Here is a 6,811-nt window from a genome sequence, read left to right on the forward strand (position 1 = left end):
TTTCACAATACTGACAACAGAATGTGAGGCACGAAGACCTCATGATTACTTACTAGGATTAATGAGTCACATTTAACACCACCTGGGCACTCATCTCATAAGATAAAACTCAATGTTTATTGCACGAAAATGGCTGAATATGAACATAAAATATACAAGAATTATCAAATAAGCCTAACATGTATGACTCCCTATTAATACTATAGTACAAATTAAACTTCACAAAGGGAGAATTTAGACTCATAAATATTTCACCACAAGGACCTCGTCCTTATATATATCTTCCATTGCGGCTCGTAGCCCGGTTTAAATATTTCACATCATATAAAAAAATACGAGGATCTCGTCCTCAACTCCGAATCACAATTATTTTGCACATTGTGCCAACTGAAATTTCAATTTCCTTTCTTTCTTCTTTTCAATAAATTTCGTAATATTTTTCATAACACATAATGAACCCTCATACCGGTAGGGCATATAATTCATAAAATTGGAATCAATTATTCCGAAACATATCAAACCCAATGTAATGAATAATAAAAATTACTTTTGGGCTTATATCCCTCAATGATGTACAAAAATAAATGACAGACACAGGCTCACACCTTCAAATCTCCCAACAGGGATAAACATATAAGTGGGTCACAAATTTACGAAGCTCACCCATAAGTGGAGCATAATAGGAGGACTCATCTTAATATTCAGAACTAAATCAAATTAAGGAAAATATCCTTTTATAATAAAAATCAGGATCGTACCTGTAACGACACCATCTAGTGTATTGGCCTCAGCCAAATCATAGTGATTAAATCAACGGGTCGGTCCTCCACCTCTTAGGCGCCCACTACCCGCCTGTCCTCCACCTCTAGTTGACTGTGCACGTGGAGTATCAACTGGAATAAAGCTTGTAGCTTGAGTGTTCTGATGAAATCCACCCCTCCCAAGTCTGGGACAATCTCTCATGATATGCCTAGTATCACCACACTCATAACAACCCCTCTGAGGTCGCGGCTGCTCCTATTGAGTCTGTGCTGGATAACTGGAATAACCACTGTAAGAATCTCGTGTTGGTGGTGCACTGTAAACTGGAGCACTCCGAGTAATATGATGTACGGACTGAGCTGACCGACTGCTCGAGCCTCTGCTATAATGGTTTCTAGCTGAAGAGTAAAACCCACTGAACCCTCCAGATATTCGAGACCTTTGGCCTCCTTAGACTCCCTTTCCTTGCCTAAAACACCCCCAATCTTCCTTGCAATCTCCACTACTTGTTGAAATGGAGTATCAGTTTGCAATTCTCGAGCCACGCATATTTTAATATCATATTCGAGCCCCTCAATGAATCTGCGGACCCGCTCTCTGATTGTAGGAACCAAGATAGGTGTATGACAGGCTAACTCACTGAACCTGATAGCATATTCTGACACTGTCATAGTGCCCTGACGCAACCATTCAAACTCTGTGCGCCATGCATCTCCGAGAATTTGGGGAACAAACTCTTTCAAGAACATTTCCGAAAATTGAGCCCAAGTTGGTGGTGTTGCATCGGCTGGTCTACCTTCTTCATAGATTTTCCACCACCGATACGCTGCGCCTGACAGTTGAAATATAGTAAAGGTAACTCCGCTCACTTCTACAATACCCATGGTGCGGAGAATACAGTGACAATTTTCTAGAAATCCTTGGGCATCCTCTGTAGTTGTGCCACTAAAAGTAGGTGGACTATACCTCTTAAACCTTTCAAGTCTCTTTTGTTCTTCTTCTGATACCTCGGGCCTGACCTCAGGCCGAACCGGAATAACAGGTTGTACTGGTATTGCACCCGAAACCTGACCAACATGAACCTGCTGCTCTGGAGTTATGGTAGGAGTCTGAGCTACTCCCCCAATCTGCGAAATATTTGGTGTAACAGTGATCAATCCCGCCTGAGTTAATGTATCAAATATACTCAGGAACTGTGCTAAGGTCTCCTGAAGTCCGGGGGTAATAACAGGTGCTTCTGGTACCTATCCCCCAACTAGAGCTACTAGTGTCTCCTCAACTGTTATTCTGACAGGTGCTCTAGTCACAATACGTGCCCTTCCGTGACCTCTACCTCGGCCTCTACCTTGGCCCCGGCCTCTTGCAGCCCTAGCAGTATGTGCGGATGCCTTCTCAGCTAACCCGATAGCACGTGTCCTCACCATCTGTGAGAGAATAGAGATATAAAGGCTCAAATTCTACAATCAAAGAATCCGCACGACAGGAATGAAAGAAGTGAAAATTTCCTAACAGATATGTAGCCTATCGAAGATAAGTACAGACGTCTCCGTACCGATCCGCGATACTCTACAAGACTCGTTCATGACTCGTAAAACCTATGAACCTAGAGCTCTGATACCAACTTGTCACGACCCAAAATTCCACCACAGGCATCGTGATGGAACCTTGTCTCTAAGATTAGGTAAGCAGATTTCAATTACCTTTTTAAGCCCTTTTTTTTAAACTAACAGTAGAAATAATTACAATATACAACCTCCCAAGACTGGTAGTACTGAGTCACGAACTCTAACTGAATATATGGAATGATCACGAGGACACAATATACAATACTGTTTTATTACAAATTAACAGTACAATGAAATGAAAAGACTCCAAGGGACTGCGATGGCCAAGCAGCTCTACCTTGAATCCTTACGATCTCGCTTTAACTCTGCTCAAATCCGATATCTCCAATACCTGGCTCTGCACAAAAATATGCAGAAGTGTAGTATGAGTACACAACGGTCGATACCCAGTAAGTATCAAGACTAACCTCAATGGAGTAGAGACGAGGTACAGTCATGACACTCACTAGTCTAATAACCTGTGCAATATAATATACAAAATACTAGGAAACAGATAGCAATAAGGGCGGGATAAAATAACTAGTGGTATGCGCAACAAGACAACAAGAATACCATAAATATCACTCAACAATTAATAAATACATGTACGCCCAATTAATTCAAGTTTTTCAAATAAATATCCTTCACATATAATTCTTCCAAATAACTCTCTTTCAAATGTAGTTTTCTCAAATAATTATTTTTTAAATATAATTCTTTCAATAAATATTTTCAAATATAATTTTCTCAAATAAATATCTTTCAAATATAATTCTTTTATATAATTCTTTTTGAATAAAAATCCTTCCAAATGAATATTTTGAATATAATTCTTTCAATTAAAAAGTCACCATGTGACACCTCATTTTATAATCCTAAAAATACGGGTCTCAGCCTATTTTCATATTTTTTGTAAACACGGGTCTCAGCCCATTTTCATATTTCCATGGCGCCTCGTGCCCATAATTAAATCATCATATTTTTTCGGTATCTCGTGCCCTCATTTCATATCACAACTACACGGACAATTCAGTTGCCAATTTTCATTATCATTTCATCACAGCACCTCGTGCCCACATTTCATATCACAACTGCACGGACAATTCACGTGCCAAATATCCTCATTATTTACTCATGACACCTCGTGCCCATATTTCATTTTTATAATCCGCCTGAAAATGGCCTCAGATTCTCAATTTCAACATAAATCAGATTGTTATCAATTTACCAACAACAAGACAAATTGCACAAGGTATAAAAATAAACACAAGGGAAATCACAACATCACATGAAAATTATCAACACCACAACCCCATATCATCACATATCGTCCCTGACAATAGCCACCCTTATCGCTCCTATTGCCACCCTTATCACTCCTATTGCCACCCTTATCACTCCGCCCAGACAATACCAATAGCCACCTTATCACTCCTATTGCCACCCTTATCGCTCCTATAGCCACCCTTATCGCTCCGCCCAGACAATATTCCAACAAACACAACAACAGTGAAATGCCACCCTTATACCCACATAATATCAACGATGAAATGCCACCCTTATCTCCCCAAAATAACAACTCACACAACACAACAATTTACACGGAAAATTAACACAGCAACATAATAAAATCAATTCATATCATAATTTTTTCAATGGCCACAACCAAATTTCAAAGATATAACAAAATCAATTAATTTCACAACAAATAGCCCAAGGCTCCACACAATGTATATAACACCCAAAAACAATCAATAAAGATAGAAATTTCTCAGCATAAAGCAAAGCCTTCATTAATGCAAATTTAGATAGTTATATTAACACTTTTATTTTCTTAAGCTCGCTTAAATTAATTATTTGCATTAGAAAATTTATATTGGAATTTATTTCCAAGAAATATTAAACCAACAATACTCATACAATTTCATAAATATTTCAAGTAACAATCACATCAAATTATCATATAAAAACAAATATAACAATAAGGATTTAGGCATGGCAAACAGATGATTTAATAATTTTTTATAATTTTCTAATTTACCACACAATAATGCCTAAGACCTTAATTCAATGAATTTTGCACGTATAAGCCCGAGTACGTACTCGTCACCTCGCGTATACGGCTTTTCACATTTCACAAATGGCACATAAGACTCAATGCCTAAGGGGTAATTTTCCCACTCGAGGTTACGCAAGACACTTACCATTTTAAAGTTAGGCCGATATTCCAAAATAGCCTTCTTGCTTGAATTGACCTCCGGACAGCTCAAATCTATCCAAATTAATTGTATAATTTCATTAAAATTCATGAAAAACAATTCCGGATAATAAGGCGTCGCCTTAAAAATTTATTCCAAAAAGTCAACAAAAGTCAATGCGGGGCTCGCCTCTCGGAACCCGACATAATTTTTACGAAATCCGAACACCCATTCCTATACGAGTTCAACCATACCAATTTTATCGAATTCCAATAATAACTCGACCTCTAAATCTTAAATTTTCGTTTTTGGAAGATTTTACAAAAATCTTGATTTTCTCCAATTTAATCCGAATTAAATGATGAATGTTATCATGGATTCATGAAATATAAACACTTTAGAATATAGAACATTTACCCCAACCAAGCTTGTGAAGAATCCCTCCAGAATCGCCCAAATCCGAGGTCCAAAAATTCCAAAACGAAATGCCAAAAATGGCCAAGTTCCATCCTTATGTTTTGCCCAGTTTCGCACCTGCAGACTAATTTTCCGCATGTGCGCTGCGCATCTGCGATGATCACTGCCCAGCCACAAGCTCGCACTTGCGGAGCTATTTTCGCTTTTGCGATGATCGCAGGTGCGTAGCAAATTCCGCTTTTGCGTTGCCTCGTCGCATCTGCGTAGAAAACATCGCACCTGCGATTGCATAGGTGCGGAAGGCTGTCCGCATCTGCGACCTTCCTCCAGCTCTGCCCAGCTCGCTTCTGCGATGAAATCCTCGCTTCTGCGAGGTCGCACCTACACCCAAATTCCGCAGGTGCGATACCAATAGGTGCTGTCCAGAAATAGCAGAATTTCCAGCAGCTTCTTTCAAGTCCAAATTGCTCCGTTAACCTTCCGAACTCCACCCGAGGCCCTCGGGACCTTAACCAATTAAACCAACATATCCCAAAATACAATACAAACTTAGTCGAGGCTTCAAACCATGTTAAACAATGCCGGAATTACGAATCGCGCATCAAATCGAATTATAAGTTTTTAAATCTTTCAACTTCTATATTTTGCGTTGAAACGTATCAAATCAATCCGGAATGACTTAAAATTTTGCACACAAGTCATAATTGACGTAAGGGAGCTATTCCCATTTCTGAAATTGAAATCCGACCTCGTTATCAAAAATTCACCTTTCAGTCGGACTTTTTCAAAATCTTATATTTTCCAACTTTCGCCAAAATGTGTCGAATTGTCCTACGGACTTCAAAATCCAAATCCGAACATACGCCTAAGTCCGAAATCATCATACGAAGCTATTGCCATTATTGAAATTCCATTCTGGGGTCGTTTGCTCAAAAGTCAACTCTTTCCATTTGTGCTTCTAAATAAGAATTGTTCTTTTAATTAAATTTCGAAAATCAAACTCGACCACACCCACGGGTCATAATACATATTACGAAACTTCTCGAAACCTTAAGCCACTGAACGGGACGTAAATTCTTAAAACGACAAGTCGGGTCGTTACAACACTCAAAAGTTAATAATTTAGCTATTAGAATAATTATCCAAGCCAAATTGAAATATTCTTAAAATTCATCCTCGGGCCCATGTTCCCGTATTCTGGAAATTTTCCAAGATAATTATTAACCATAACCTCACAAACTCAAATATATAATTTTTACTCAATTCGATAACTATTTTCGTGGTTAAATCCCATTTTTATCAAAACCTAGGTTTTTCAACTAAACCCACATTTTCTACACTATATATGTTAAGAATCTACCCAAAAATACATGTGTTAAACTTATATCATTTAGAAATTACTTACCTCAAAGTGCTAGGTGAAAACTCCTCTTCAATGAGCTCCACAATCGTCTAAGGGATGAAATAAATGAGCTAAACTTGCCTAAGTCCCGAAATAAAAAGACCTCCCTGCCTCCATCTATTCCACTTCTGCTGACTGCGACACCACTTCTGCGGACAAAGGTCCGCTTCTGCGGAAGACACCCAGCCCGGATTTGGGTGCACCTGCAGAAAGGGCACCGCACTTGCGAGCCCGCTTCTGCAGCTCGCCCCCTCGCACCTGTGGCCTTCCCCGATTCTACGATCAAACTCTTCATATCTGCGCCTTCGCAGATATGGTCCCTTCGTCGCTTCTGAGACCACTGAGTAGTCCACTCCATTTTGCTTCTGCGGTCGTTGGCTCGCTGCTGCGAGCTCGCACTTGTGGCTAGCTCCTCGCATGTGCGATTG

Source organism: Nicotiana tabacum, chromosome 9 (genome assembly GCF_000715075.1).
Source record: "Nicotiana tabacum cultivar K326 chromosome 9, ASM71507v2, whole genome shotgun sequence".
NCBI lineage: Eukaryota > Viridiplantae > Streptophyta > Magnoliopsida > Solanales > Solanaceae > Nicotiana > Nicotiana tabacum.